Source organism: Triturus cristatus, chromosome 3_2 (genome assembly GCF_964204655.1).
Source record: "Triturus cristatus chromosome 3_2, aTriCri1.1, whole genome shotgun sequence".
Classification (NCBI taxonomy): Eukaryota; Metazoa; Chordata; class Amphibia; order Caudata; family Salamandridae; genus Triturus; species Triturus cristatus.
The window spans coordinates 917,976,850-917,992,464 of NC_140584.1; the positions used below are offsets into that span (position 1 = coordinate 917,976,850).

The 15,615-nt window shown below is 41.0% G+C and overlaps 4 non-coding genes across 4 annotated transcripts; all 4 read left to right on the forward strand.

Moving 5' to 3' along the window:
* The first annotated feature begins 2,325 nt into the window (after window positions 1-2,325).
* LOC146858579 (small nucleolar RNA U3) lies at window positions 2,326-2,541 on the forward strand. The gene has a single exon (XR_014980496.1). It is a non-coding gene; the product is annotated as a small nucleolar RNA U3 (small nucleolar RNA).
* A 3,161-nt stretch (window positions 2,542-5,702) lies between these two features.
* On the forward strand, window positions 5,703-5,918 carry LOC146858580 (small nucleolar RNA U3). Its single transcript, XR_014980175.1, has one exon. It is a non-coding gene; the product is annotated as a small nucleolar RNA U3 (small nucleolar RNA).
* Window positions 5,919-9,036: 3,118 nt separating this feature from the next.
* Window positions 9,037-9,252, forward strand: LOC146858581 (small nucleolar RNA U3). Its single transcript, XR_014980494.1, has one exon. It is a non-coding gene; the product is annotated as a small nucleolar RNA U3 (small nucleolar RNA).
* A 3,162-nt stretch (window positions 9,253-12,414) lies between these two features.
* On the forward strand, window positions 12,415-12,630 carry LOC146858582 (small nucleolar RNA U3). The gene has a single exon (XR_014980609.1). It is a non-coding gene; the product is annotated as a small nucleolar RNA U3 (small nucleolar RNA).
* The last annotated feature ends 2,985 nt before the right edge of the window (window positions 12,631-15,615 follow it).

Consider the following 15,615-nt stretch of genomic DNA (forward strand, 5'->3'; position numbering starts at 1 on the left):
ATTAAATGTTCTATCCCCTCGATATAGAAGCTCAGCTTTAACTTGAGTCTATAACTCAAACAGAGGGTATTTAATGACCATTGTAGCCCCCTGTAGCGTTGTCCTATGGTATTTTAGAACACTGGAAGATTGAGAGCCTCATGTAGAGAATCGGAATATCAGCTGGTTGTAAATAGTAAAATAAGCCCTGTGCCTTGAAAGTTCTATAGCTGTAATGGCTAGAACCCCAAATGCCACCATTTTGGATATCCACTATGCTGCGACACCTATGAAACGAGGTAGGTGGGCTGGCGCCAGGCCGTAAATTGTAGAAGTTTACAGTTTGGTGACAGGCCAGGTGAATACCCAGAGCCTTTGCCTCTTCTTGGCTTTGTAAGAGTCTGGGGCATCGCCCGACTGTTTTTCCAGCCATGGTCTGTTTTTACGTAAAAATTACAAAGTTGAGACCATATTGTGATAGCCTTTTAGCCTGCCCCAAGAGGCGATTTTCCTGGTCCCCTTTCTTGTGTTTGTCCAGTGCCTTCAACTTTAGTCTATCATGCTGAATTAAACTTTAGTTAGCTGCATAGATTGCAGCGTCAGGTTTTAATTATCTATCACTGATCTGCTGAGAGCTTAGCCAGGTGGCAGAAAAAATGCTCTTGTGATATCTTCCTGTAACCCTTGGACAGCTTGGCATAGAGTTATAAAACTCTTTGTCTTGATATGTTATATAGAATCAAGATTGAAATAGTATTTGTAAGTGGCCCAAAGGTGTTGCAGATAAGTTCTGATCTAAAAAGGAAGGGCACAGGCAGAGTTTAATTTTTGAAACAACTGTCTACTGTTGATGGCCGTTCCTTTCTTCATTTGAGGATATGCTGTAAAACGGAATTATATACTGAAAAGTTCAATTCCTGTTCTAATCAATATTAGATACAAAACGTTTCTGGCAAGTATTCACTTCCCAGTGTAAAAAGTCTTCTGTACACAAAACATAAACTATATTTTGGATACTTCTGTAGTGCTGAGACACCTAAAGGTCTTTTAGCTTTGAAAAGCTGCATGAATTCAAGCTGGGTGGTAGTACAAGTTGTTCATGTGAACGCTTTCTTAGATAGCCAGGCATTCAGGGCTCTTCTGAAAGTGATAGGTTCCGTTATCTCCCGTATGTGCTGCAAGAGGTTTTTCACTAAGTCTGGACCCCCGTCGAAGTTCATCGTCTGCTTAGAGTCTTACATGTGAACTGGGGAACAGTTAGGGGCATATCATCAAGCTGGTGATAAAAAATGATCGCCTAATTAGCAAGGTCACGCTAACGCGTGAAACCTTGCATTAGCGTCGGGATTCCTAACGCCCAGCTTTGCATCTCTAATGAGATGCAAAGTGGGCTTACCTGACCTGACATGACAGGAGAAATGTCGCTAAGCGACATTTCTCCTATCATCAAGGCCCACGCTATGAAGCATAGCGGCAGGAAAAGTAGCGATAACCCCTGTTATTGCTACTTTCCTTACGCCTGCTTCAGGACTGACTTAGCCATGGTATCCTATGTAAGGTGGATATCATGGCTAAGTTTGTGAGTCCCTATCAGCAAGCTAACGCCACACTTCGTGACATTATCGCTGGGTTTCCAGCGATTATCTCAAGTTAGGCAGTTAGCGTTAGGATTTTTATCGTTTTTGAGATAAGCGTTGCTAATAGCACGTTATCTCAGCGATAATAATCCACGCTAGCCGGCGATAATTATCCTAGCGCTAAGTGCGCTTAGCGATAATTATCGCCGGTTGTTGCTGATATTGCCCCTTAGTTTGTTTGGGGAAACTAATCAAAGATGTTGCCGTACATTTGATCTGTGGTGCAACTGTTCAAAATTTAAAGGTAGCTTGAATGCTACAACGTTTGTTTCCACGCTTGCAACCTTAGCAGGTCCCTTCTCGCTAGTGATCAGTGTCACTCTTTTGGCTGTTTGACAGATGCTAATCTGGACCAACTATTTGGATTAAAAATCATCTGTATGATCTTGTGGAACCTGCAGTTTTTTGAAGAATTTTCCAACTCTCCCTGTGGTACAGCATTGGGTCAGGAACAGGCAGGCTGAATTTGATTGGTTGCTGATTTAAAATATGCAAATTTATAAAGCAGTGTCTCACCAGGATCTATTGAGTAGGCTTTAATGTAAATAAAGGCGTATGCGTGTGCATCTGTGGAATATTATCTTGTGGAGTAAAAAATATGTTTATATTTATATGTTTTTATTTCCGTTGATGATGCCGAACCTTGTCTTACTGTAAGTAGGAAGGGTTTCCACCCTTTCTGTCTGTGTGAGCTATAAAGAATTTTGTTAAGACTATACTTTCAGGGATCATTTCTATAGTTTTTAACTGAAGAAATGTGTTTGAAAGTGTCTTGTCTTCGCTAACCACGAGGAAGAATTGTAGTTTTCTCTTTTGGGCGTGAAGTGAGTGAACAGTGTTGCATTCATGTAGCTGCTGTTTGCTATTGATGATCGTTCCTGTTCCTTTCAGGAGGATTGGAGGAAGAGAACACAAACTGAGTGGTTAGCTTTTATTTTTGGGTGTAAGAAAGTCTATCAGTTTCTAATTTCTTTTTTAGTTTGTCATTTCTTTTTTGATTTCTTTGGTTTCTTGTAGCTTAACTGTTGAGTATATGAATACTTATTAGAAGCTGTTGAGCTTTCTTGGACTTGTGGTTTTTGCAAGAGGTTCTCTTTGAAAGGCACCTCTCACCATCAGTTTATAATTTGGTATGTTATTTATAAAAAAAAGCTTTGTGTTTCGAACATGGATAGTAAAGAGTACATTTTAAATGGACTGTGTGTATGAGCTATTTGTAGAGCCTAGACTTCTGCAAGGCAACTACTGCTATTCAAAAGATTTATCACTCTTTCGAATAGACTGTTTAAAGAAACCTGCTAATGCTAGTTAGGCCGTTTAGAGTAAGAGGAAGGTAACACCCTGGCTTCTTACAACTTACAAGGCTGCGGTGGATCTTAGACTGCTAAGGATGAAAAACTACTCCTTTGGTATTTGTTAAAGTTTTCACAGGAATTCGTGCGGTGCAAAGCAGAAGTAAGGGACTGCGTCTGTTTACTTTTCATTATAAAAGCTTGCGTGCTCAGCACAAAATCTTGCAGCTCCCAACAAGCCCCTGTGCAACCCTTAGTACATCAAGGGCTTGATGCATTCGAACTTTGGAATTTTGCAAGATCCATTGGGGGACAGAGGAGTTGCAACGATCGAATAATGGTCAGAACGAGCCACCTGCTCCAGCAAGTGCCATTTTTTTGGTTCTCCTGGTTCAAGTTAGAGTATTCTTACTTCATTGACGGGAATGTTGTGATATCAGTATAGACTTTCTGCCTCGGGTATCACATTGATTAAATGTTCTATCCCCTCGATATAGAAGCTCAGCTTTAACTTGAGTCTATAACTCAAACAGAGGGTATTTAATGACCATTGTAGCCCCCTGTAGCGTTGTCCTATGGTATTTTAGAACACTGGAAGATTGAGAGCCTCATGTAGAGAATCGGAATATCAGCTGGTTGTAAATAGTAAAATAAGCCCTGTGCCTTGAAAGTTCTATAGCTGTAATGGCTAGAACCCCAAATGCCACCATTTTGGATATCCACTTTGCTGCGACACCTATGAAACGAGGTAGGTGGGCTGGCGCCAGGCCGTAAATTGTAGAAGTTTACAGTTTGGTGACAGGCCAGGTGAATACCCAGAGCCTTTGCCTCTTCTTGGCTTTGTAAGAGTCTGGGGCATCGCCCGACTGCTTTTCCAGCCATGGTCTGTTTTTACGTAAAAATTACAAAGTTGAGACCATATTGTGATAGCCTTTTAGCCTGCCCCAAGAGGCGATTTTCCTGGTCCCCTTTCTTGTGTTTGTCCAGTGCCTTCAACTTTAGTCTATCATGCTGAATTAAACTTTAGTTAGCTGCATAGATTGCAGCGTCAGGTTTTAATTATCTATCACTGATCTGCTGAGAGCTTAGCCAGGTGGCAGAAAAAATGCTCTTGTGATATCTTCCTGTAACCCTTGGACAGCTTGGAATAGAGTTATAAAACTCTTTGTCTTGATATGTTATGTAGAATCAAGATTGAAATAGTATTTGTAAGTGGCCCAAAGGTGTTGCAGATAAGTTCTGATCTAAAAAGGAAGGGCACAGGCAGAGTTTAATTTTTGAAACAACTGTCTACTGTTGATGGCCGTTCCTTTCTTCATTTGAGGATATGCTGTAAAACGGAATTATATACTGAAAAGTTCAATTCCTGTTCTAATGAACATTAGATACAAAACGTTTCTGGCAAGTATTCACTTCCCAGTGTAAAAAGTCTTCTGTACACAAAACATAAACTATATTTTGGATACTTCTGTAGTGCTGAGACACCTAAAGGTCTTTTAGCTTTGAAAAGCTGCATGAATTCAAGCTGGGTGGTAGTACAAGTTGTTCATGTGAACGCTTTCTTAGATAGCCAGGCATTCAGGGCTCTTCTGAAAGTGATAGGTTCCGTTATCTCCCGTATGTGCTGCAAGAGGTTTTTCACTAAGTCTGGACCCCCGTCGAAGTTCATCGTCTGCTTAGAGTCTTACATGTGAACTGGGGAACAGTTAGGGGCATATCATCAAGCTGGTGATAAAAAATGATCGCCTAATTAGCAAGGTCACGCTAACGCGTGAAACCTTGCATTAGCGTCGGGATTCCTAACGCCCAGCTTTGCATCTCTAATGAGATGCAAAGTGGGCGTACCTGACCTGACATGACAGGAGAAATGTCGCTAAGCGACATTTCTCCTATCATCAAGGCCCACGCTATGAAGCATAGCGGCAGGAAAAGTAGCGATAACCCCTGTTATTGCTACTTTCCTTACGCCTGCTTCAGGACTGACTTAGCCATGGTATCCTATGTAAGGTGGATATCATGGCTAAGTTTGTGAGTCCCTATCAGCAAGCTAACGCCACACTTCGTGACATTATCGCTGGGTTTCCAGCGATAATCTCACGTTAGGCAGTTAGCGTTAGGATTTTTATCGTTTTTGAGATAAGCGTTGCTAATAGCACGTTATCTCAGCGATAATAATCCACGCTAGCCGGCGATAATTATCCTAGCGCTAAGTGCGCTTAGCGATAATTATCGCCGGTTGTTGCTGATATGCCCCTTAGTTTGTTTGGGGAAACTAATCAAAGATGTTGCCGTACATTTGATCTGTGGTGCAACTGTTCAAAATTTAAAGGTAGCTTGAATGCTACAACGTTTGTTTCCACGCTTGCAACCTTAGCAGGTCCCTTCTCGCTAGTGATCAGTGTCACTCTTTTGGCTGTTTGACAGATGCTAATCTGGACCAACTATTTGGATTAAAAATCATCTGTATGATCTTGTGGAACCTGCAGTTTTTTGAAGAATTTTCCAACTCTCCCTGTGGTACAGCATTGGGTCAGGAACAGGCAGGCTGAATTTGATTGGTTGCTGATTTAAAATATGTAAATTTATAAAGCAGTGTCTCACCAGGATCTATTGAGTAGGCTTTAATGTAAATAAAGGCGTATGCGTGTGCATCTGTGGAATATTATCTTGTGGAGTAAAAAATATGTTTATATTTATATGTTTTTATTTCCGTTGATGATGCCGAACCTTGTCTTACTGTAAGTAGGAAGGGTTTCCACCCTTTCTGTCTGTGTGAGCTATAAAGAATTTTGTTAAGACTATACTTTCAGGGATCATTTCTATAGTTTTTAACTGAGGAAATGTGTTTGAAAGTGTCTGGTCTTTGCTAACCACGAGGAAGAATTGTAGTTTTCTCTTTTGGGCGTGAAGTGAGTGAACAGTGTTGCATTCATGTAGCTGCTGTTTGCTATTGATGATCGTTCCTGTTCCTTTCGGGAGGATTCGAGAAAGAGAACACAAACTGAGTGGTTAGCTTTTATTTTTGGGTGTAAGAAAGTCTATCAGTTTCTAATTTCTTGTTTAGTTTGTCATTTCTTTTTTGATTTCTTTGGTTTCTTGTAACTTAACTGTTGAGTATATGAATACTTATTAGAAGCTGTTGAGCTTTCTTGGACTTGTGGTTTTTGCAAGAGGTTCTCTTTGAAAGGCACCTCTCACCATCAGTTGATAATTTGGTATGTTATTTATAAAAAAAGCTTTGTTTTTCGAACATGGATAGTAAAGAGTACATTTTAAATGGACTGTGCGTATGAGCTATCTGTAGAGCCTAGACTTCTGCAAGGCAACTACTGCTACTCAAAAGATTTATCACTCTTTCGAATAGACTGTTTAAAGAAACCTGCTAATGCTAGTTAGGCCGTTTAGAGTAAGAGGAAGCGTAACACCCTGGCTTCTTACAACTTACAAGGCTGCGGTGGATCTTAGACTGCTTAGGATGAAAAACTACTCCTTTGGTATTTGTTAAAGTTTTCACAGCTATTCGTGCGGTGCAGCTTGCGTGCTCAGCAGAAAATCTTGCAGCTCCCAACAAGCCCCTGTGCAACCCTTAGTACATCAAGGGCTTGATGCATTCGAACTTTGGAATTTTGCAAGATCCATTGGGGGACAGAGGAGTTGCAACGATCGAATAATGGTCAGAACGAGCCACCTGCTCCAGCAAGTGCCATTTTTTTGGTTCTCCTGGTTCAAGTTAGAGTATTCTTACTTCATTGACGGGAATGTTGTGATATCAGTATAGACTTTCTGCCTCGGGTATCACATTGATTAAATGTTCTATCCCCTCGATATAGAAGCTCAGCTTTAACTTGAGTCTATAACTCAAACAGAGGGTATTTAATGACCATTGTAGCCCCCTGTAGCGTTGTCCTATGGTATTTTAGAACACTGGAAGATTGAGAGCCTCATGTAGAGAATCGGAATATCAGCTGGTTGTAAATAGTAAAATAAGCCCTGTGCCTTGAAAGTTCTATAGCTGTAATGGCTAGAACCCCAAATGCCACCATTTTGGATATCCACTATGCTGCGACACCTATGAAACGAGGTAGGTGGGCTGGCGCCAGGCCGTAAATTGTAGAAGTTTACAGTTTGGTGACAGGCCAGGTGAATACCCAGAGCCTTTGCCTCTTCTTGGCTTTGTAAGAGTCTGGGGCATCGCCCGACTGTTTTTCCAGCCATGGTCTGTTTTTACGTAAAAATTACAAAGTTGAGACCATATTGTGATAGCCTTTTAGCCTGCCCCAAGAGGCGATTTTCCTGGTCCCCTTTCTTGTGTTTGTCCAGTGCCTTCAACTTTAGTCTATCATGCTGAATTAAACTTTAGTTAGCTGCATAGATTGCAGCGTCAGGTTTTAATTATCTATCACTGATCTGCTGAGAGCTTAGCCAGGTGGCAGAAAAAATGCTCTTGTGATATCTTCCTGTAACCCTTGGACAGCTTGGCATAGAGTTATAAAACTCTTTGTCTTGATATGTTATATAGAATCAAGATTGAAATAGTATTTGTAAGTGGCCCAAAGGTGTTGCAGATAAGTTCTGATCTAAAAAGGAAGGGCACAGGCAGAGTTTAATTTTTGAAACAACTGTCTACTGTTGATGGCCGTTCCTTTCTTCATTTGAGGATATGCTGTAAAACGGAATTATATACTGAAAAGTTCAATTCCTGTTCTAATCAATATTAGATACAAAACGTTTCTGGCAAGTATTCACTTCCCAGTGTAAAAAGTCTTCTGTACACAAAACATAAACTATATTTTGGATACTTCTGTAGTGCTGAGACACCTAAAGGTCTTTTAGCTTTGAAAAGCTGCATGAATTCAAGCTGGGTGGTAGTACAAGTTGTTCATGTGAACGCTTTCTTAGATAGCCAGGCATTCAGGGCTCTTCTGAAAGTGATAGGTTCCGTTATCTCCCGTATGTGCTGCAAGAGGTTTTTCACTAAGTCTGGACCCCCGTCGAAGTTCATCGTCTGCTTAGAGTCTTACATGTGAACTGGGGAACAGTTAGGGGCATATCATCAAGCTGGTGATAAAAAATGATCGCCTAATTAGCAAGGTCACGCTAACGCGTGAAACCTTGCATTAGCGTCGGGATTCCTAACGCCCAGCTTTGCATCTCTAATGAGATGCAAAGTGGGCTTACCTGACCTGACATGACAGGAGAAATGTCGCTAAGCGACATTTCTCCTATCATCAAGGCCCACGCTATGAAGCATAGCGGCAGGAAAAGTAGCGATAACCCCTGTTATTGCTACTTTCCTTACGCCTGCTTCAGGACTGACTTAGCCATGGTATCCTATGTAAGGTGGATATCATGGCTAAGTTTGTGAGTCCCTATCAGCAAGCTAACGCCACACTTCGTGACATTATCGCTGGGTTTCCAGCGATTATCTCAAGTTAGGCAGTTAGCGTTAGGATTTTTATCGTTTTTGAGATAAGCGTTGCTAATAGCACGTTATCTCAGCGATAATAATCCACGCTAGCCGGCGATAATTATCCTAGCGCTAAGTGCGCTTAGCGATAATTATCGCCGGTTGTTGCTGATATTGCCCCTTAGTTTGTTTGGGGAAACTAATCAAAGATGTTGCCGTACATTTGATCTGTGGTGCAACTGTTCAAAATTTAAAGGTAGCTTGAATGCTACAACGTTTGTTTCCACGCTTGCAACCTTAGCAGGTCCCTTCTCGCTAGTGATCAGTGTCACTCTTTTGGCTGTTTGACAGATGCTAATCTGGACCAACTATTTGGATTAAAAATCATCTGTATGATCTTGTGGAACCTGCAGTTTTTTGAAGAATTTTCCAACTCTCCCTGTGGTACAGCATTGGGTCAGGAACAGGCAGGCTGAATTTGATTGGTTGCTGATTTAAAATATGCAAATTTATAAAGCAGTGTCTCACCAGGATCTATTGAGTAGGCTTTAATGTAAATAAAGGCGTATGCGTGTGCATCTGTGGAATATTATCTTGTGGAGTAAAAAATATGTTTATATTTATATGTTTTTATTTCCGTTGATGATGCCGAACCTTGTCTTACTGTAAGTAGGAAGGGTTTCCACCCTTTCTGTCTGTGTGAGCTATAAAGAATTTTGTTAAGACTATACTTTCAGGGATCATTTCTATAGTTTTTAACTGAAGAAATGTGTTTGAAAGTGTCTTGTCTTCGCTAACCACGAGGAAGAATTGTAGTTTTCTCTTTTGGGCGTGAAGTGAGTGAACAGTGTTGCATTCATGTAGCTGCTGTTTGCTATTGATGATCGTTCCTGTTCCTTTCAGGAGGATTGGAGAAAGAGAACACAAACTGAGTGGTTAGCTTTTATTTTTGGGTGTAAGAAAGTCTATCAGTTTCTAATTTCTTTTTTAGTTTGTCATTTCTTTTTTGATTTCTTTGGTTTCTTGTAACTTAACTGTTGAGTATATGAATACTTATTAGAAGCTGTTGAGCTTTCTTGGACTTGTGGTTTTTGCAAGAGGTTCTCTTTGAAAGGCACCTCTCACCATCAGTTTATAATTTGGTATGTTATTTATAAAAAAAAGCTTTGTGTTTCGAACATGGATAGTAAAGAGTACATTTTAAATGGACTGTGTGTATGAGCTATTTGTAGAGCCTAGACTTCTGCAAGGCAACTACTGCTATTCAAAAGATTTATCACTCTTTCGAATAGACTGTTTAAAGAAACCTGCTAATGCTAGTTAGGCCGTTTAGAGTAAGAGGAAGCGTAACACCCTGGCTTCTTACAACTTACAAGGCTGCGGTGGATCTTAGACTGCTAAGGATGAAAAACTACTCCTTTGGTATTTGTTAAAGTTTTCACAGGAATTCGTGCGGTGCAAAGCAGAAGTAAGGGACTGCGTCTGTTTACTTTTCATTATAAAAGCTTGCGTGCTCAGCAGAAAATCTTGCAGCTCCCAACAAGCCCCTGTGCAACCCTTAGTACATCAAGGGCTTGATGCATTCGAACTTTGGAATTTTGCAAGATCCATTGGGGGACAGAGGAGTTGCAACGATCGAATAATGGTCAGAACGAGCCACCTGCTCCAGCAAGTGCCATTTTTTTGGTTCTCCTGGTTCAAGTTAGAGTATTCTTACTTAATTGACGGGAATGTTGTGATATCAGTATAGACTTTCTGCCTCGGGTATCACATTGATTAAATGTTCTATCCCCTCGATATAGAAGCTCAGCTTTAACTTGAGTCTATAACTCAAACAGAGGGTATTTAATGACCATTGTAGCCCCCTGTAGCGTTGTCCTATGGTATTTTAGAACACTGGAAGATTGAGAGCCTCATGTAGAGAATCGGAATATCAGCTGGTTGTAAATAGTAAAATAAGCCCTGTGCCTTGAAAGTTCTATAGCTGTAATGGCTAGAACCCCAAATGCCACCATTTTGGATATCCACTATGCTGCGACACCTATGAAACGAGGTAGGTGGGCTGGCGCCAGGCCGTAAATTGTAGAAGTTTACAGTTTGGTGACAGGCCAGGTGAATACCCAGAGCCTTTGCCTCTTCTTGGCTTTGTAAGAGTCTGGGGCATCGCCCGACTGTTTTTCCAGCCATGGTCTGTTTTTACGTAAAAATTACAAAGTTGAGACCATATTGTGATAGCCTTTTAGCCTGCCCCAAGAGGCGATTTTCCTGGTCCCCTTTCTTGTGTTTGTCCAGTGCCTTCAACTTTAGTCTATCATGCTGAATTAAACTTTAGTTAGCTGCAGAGATTGCAGTGTCAGGTTTTAATTATCTATCACTGATCTGCTGAGAGCTTAGCCAGGTGGCAGAAAAAATGCTCTTGTGATATCTTCCTGTAACCCTTGGACAGCTTGGCATAGAGTTATAAAACTCTTTGTCTTGATATGTTATGTAGAGTCAAGATTGAAATAGTATTTGTAAGTGGCCCAAAGGTGTTGCAGATAAGTTCTGATCTAAAAAGGAAGGGCACAGGCAGAGTTTAATTTTTGAAACAACTGTCTACTGTTGATGGCCGTTCCTTTCTTCATTTGAGGATATGCTGTAAAACGGAATTATATACTGAAAAGTTCAATTCCTGTTCTAATCAATATTAGATACAAAACGTTTCTGGCAAGTATTCACTTCCCAGTGTAAAAAGTCTTCTGTACACAAAACATAAACTATATTTTGGATACTTCTGTAGTGCTGAGACACCTAAAGGTCTTTTAGCTTTGAAAAGCTGCATGAATTCAAGCTGGGTGGTAGTACAAGTTGTTCATGTGAACGCTTTCTTAGATAGCCAGGCATTCAGGGCTCTTCTGAAAGTAATAGGTTCCGTTATCTCCCGTATGTGCTGCAAGAGGTTTTTCACTAAGTCTGGACCCCCGTCGAAGTTCATCGTCTGCTTAGAGTCTTACATGTGAACTGGGGAACAGTTAGGGGCATATCATCAAGCTGGTGATAAAAAATGATCGCCTAATTATCAAGGTCACGCTAACGCGTGAAACCTTGCATTAGCGTCGGGATTCCTAACGCCCAGCTTTGCATCTCTAATGAGATGCAAAGTGGGCGTACCTGACCTGACATGACAGGAGAAATGTCGCTAAGCGACATTTCTCCTATCATCAAGGCCCACGCTATGAAGCATAGCGGCAGGAAAAGTAGCGATAACCCCTGTTATTGCTACTTTCCTTACGCCTGCTTCAGGACTGACTTAGCCATGGTATCCTATGTAAGGTGGATATCATGGCTAAGTTTGTGAGTCCCTATCAGCAAGCTAACGCCACACTTCGTGACATTATCGCTGGGTTTCCAGCGATAATCTCACGTTAGGCAGTTAGCGTTAGGATTTTTATCGTTTTTGAGATAAGCGTTGCTAATAGCACGTTATCTCAGCGATAATAATCCACGCTAGCCGGCGATAATTATCCTAGCGCTAAGTGCGCTTAGCGATAATTATCGCCGGTTGTTGCTGATATGCCCCTTAGTTTGTTTGGGGAAACTAATCAAAGATGTTGCCGTACATTTGATCTGTGGTGCAACTGTTCAAAATTTAAAGGTAGCTTGAATGCTACAACGTTTGTTTCCACGCTTGCAACCTTAGCAGGTCCCTTCTCGCTAGTGATCAGTGTCACTCTTTTGGCTGTTTGACAGATGCTAATCTGGACCAACTATTTGGATTAAAAATCATCTGTATGATCTTGTGGAACCTGCAGTTTTTTGAAGAATTTTCCAACTCTCCCTGTGGTACAGCATTGGGTCAGGAACAGGCAGGCTGAATTTGATTGGTTGCTGATTTAAAATATGTAAATTTATAAAGCAGTGTCTCACCAGGATCTATTGAGTAGGCTTTAATGTAAATAAAGGCGTATGCGTGTGCATCTGTGGAATATTATCTTGTGGAGTAAAAAATATGTTTATATTTATATGTTTTTATTTCCGTTGATGATGCCGAACCTTGTCTTACTGTAAGTAGGAAGGGTTTCCACCCTTTCTGTCTGTGTGAGCTATAAAGAATTTTGTTAAGACTATACTTTCAGGGATCATTTCTATAGTTTTTAACTGAGGAAATGTGTTTGAAAGTGTCTGGTCTTCGCTAACCACGAGGAAGAATTGTAGTTTTCTCTTTTGGGCGTGAAGTGAGTGAACAGTGTTGCATTCATGTAGCTGCTGTTTGCTATTGATGATCGTTCCTGTTCCTTTCGGGAGGATTGGAGAAAGAGAACACAAACTGAGTGGTTAGCTTTTATTTTTGGGTGTAAGAAAGTCTATCAGTTTCTAATTTCTTGTTTAGTTTGTCATTTCTTTTTTGATTTCTTTGGTTTCTTGTAACTTAACTGTTGAGTATATGAATACTTATTAGAAGCTGTTGAGCTTTCTTGGACTTGTGGTTTTTGCAAGAGGTTCTCTTTGAAAGGCACCTCTCACCATCAGTTGATAATTTGGTATGTTATTTATAAAAAAAGCTTTGTTTTTCGAACATGGATAGTAAAGAGTACATTTTAAATGGACTGTGCGTATGAGCTATTTGTAGAGCCTAGACTTCTGCAAGGCAACTACTGCTACTCAAAAGATTTATCACTCTTTCGAATAGACTGTTTAAAGAAACCTGCTAATGCTAGTTAGGCCGTTTAGAGTAAGAGGAAGCGTAACACCCTGGCTTCTTACAACTTACAAGGCTGCGGTGGATCTTAGACTGCTAAGGATGAAAAACTACTCCTTTGGTATTTGTTAAAGTTTTCACAGGAATTCGTGCGGTGCAAAGCAGAAGTAAGGGACTGCGTCTGTTTACTTTTCATTATAAAAGCTTGCGTGCTCAGCACAAAATCTTGCAGCTCCCAACAAGCCCCTGTGCAACCCTTAGTACATCAAGGGCTTGATGCATTCGAACTTTGGAATTTTGCAAGATCCATTGGGGGACAGAGGAGTTGCAACGATCGAATAATGGTCAGAACGAGCCACCTGCTCCAGCAAGTGCCATTTTTTTGGTTCTCCTGGTTCAAGTTAGAGTATTCTTACTTCATTGACGGGAATGTTGTGATATCAGTATAGACTTTCTGCCTCGGGTATCACATTGATTAAATGTTCTATCCCCTCGATATAGAAGCTCAGCTTTAACTTGAGTCTATAACTCAAACAGAGGGTATTTAATGACCATTGTAGCCCCCTGTAGCGTTGTCCTATGGTATTTTAGAACACTGGAAGATTGAGAGCCTCATGTAGAGAATCGGAATATCAGCTGGTTGTAAATAGTAAAATAAGCCCTGTGCCTTGAAAGTTCTATAGCTGTAATGGCTACAACCCCAAATGCCACCATTTTGGATATCCACTTTGCTGCGACACCTATGAAACGAGGTAGGTGGGCTGGCGCCAGGCCGTAAATTGTAGAAGTTTACAGTTTGGTGACAGGCCAGGTGAATACCCAGAGCCTTTGCCTCTTCTTGGCTTTGTAAGAGTCTGGGGCATCGCCCGACTGCTTTTCCAGCCATGGTCTGTTTTTACGTAAAAATTACAAAGTTGAGACCATATTGTGATAGCCTTTTAGCCTGCCCCAAGAGGCGATTTTCCTGGTCCCCTTTCTTGTGTTTGTCCAGTGCCTTCAACTTTAGTCTATCATGCTGAATTAAACTTTAGTTAGCTGCATAGATTGCAGCGTCAGGTTTTAATTATCTATCACTGATCTGCTGAGAGCTTAGCCAGGTGGCAGAAAAAATGCTCTTGTGATATCTTCCTGTAACCCTTGGACAGCTTGGAATAGAGTTATAAAACTCTTTGTCTTGATATGTTATGTAGAATCAAGATTGAAATAGTATTTGTAAGTGGCCCAAAGGTGTTGCAGATAAGTTCTGATCTAAAAAGGAAGGGCACAGGCAGAGTTTAATTTTTGAAACAACTGTCTACTGTTGATGGCCGTTCCTTTCTTCATTTGAGGATATGCTGTAAAACGGAATTATATACTGAAAAGTTCAATTCCTGTTCTAATGAACATTAGATACAAAACGTTTCTGGCAAGTATTCACTTCCCAGTGTAAAAAGTCTTCTGTACACAAAACATAAACTATATTTTGGATACTTCTGTAGTGCTGAGACACCTAAAGGTCTTTTAGCTTTGAAAAGCTGCATGAATTCAAGCTGGGTGGTAGTACAAGTTGTTCATGTGAACGCTTTCTTAGATAGCCAGGCATTCAGGGCTCTTCTGAAAGTGATAGGTTCCGTTATCTCCCGTATGTGCTGCAAGAGGTTTTTCACTAAGTCTGGACCCCCGTCGAAGTTCATCGTCTGCTTAGAGTCTTACATGTGAACTGGGGAACAGTTAGGGGCATATCATCAAGCTGGTGATAAAAAATGATCGCCTAATTAGCAAGGTCACGCTAACGCGTGAAACCTTGCATTAGCGTCGGGATTCCTAACGCCCAGCTTTGCATCTCTAATGAGATGCAAAGTGGGCGTACCTGACCTGACATGACAGGAGAAATGTCGCTAAGCGACATTTCTCCTATCATCAAGGCCCACGCTATGAAGCATAGCGGCAGGAAAAGTAGCGATAACCCCTGTTATTGCTACTTTCCTTACGCCTGCTTCAGGACTGACTTAGCCATGGTATCCTATGTAAGGTGGATATCATGGCTAAGTTTGTGAGTCCCTATCAGCAAGCTAACGCCACACTTCGTGACATTATCGCTGGGTTTCCAGCGATAATCTCACGTTAGGCAGTTAGCGTTAGGATTTTTATCGTTTTTGAGATAAGCGTTGCTAATAGCACGTTATCTCAGCGATAATAATCCACGCTAGCCGGCGATAATTATCCTAGCGCTAAGTGCGCTTAGCGATAATTATCGCCGGTTGTTGCTGATATGCCCCTTAGTTTGTTTGGGGAAACTAATCAAAGATGTTGCGGTACATTTGATCTGTGGTGCAACTGTTCAAAATTTAAAGGTAGCTTGAATGCTACAACGTTTGTTTCCACGCTTGCAACCTTAGCAGGTCCCTTCTCGCTAGTGATCAGTGTCACTCTTTTGGCTGTTTGACAGATGCTAATCTGGACCAACTATTTGGATTAAAAATCATCTGTATGATCTTGTGGAACCTGCAGTTTTTTGAAGAATTTTCCAACTCTCCCTGTGGTACAGCATTGGGTCAGGAACAGGCAGGCTGAATTTGATTGGTTGCTGATTTAAAATATGTAAATTTATAAAGCAGTGTCTCACCAGGATCTATTGAGTAG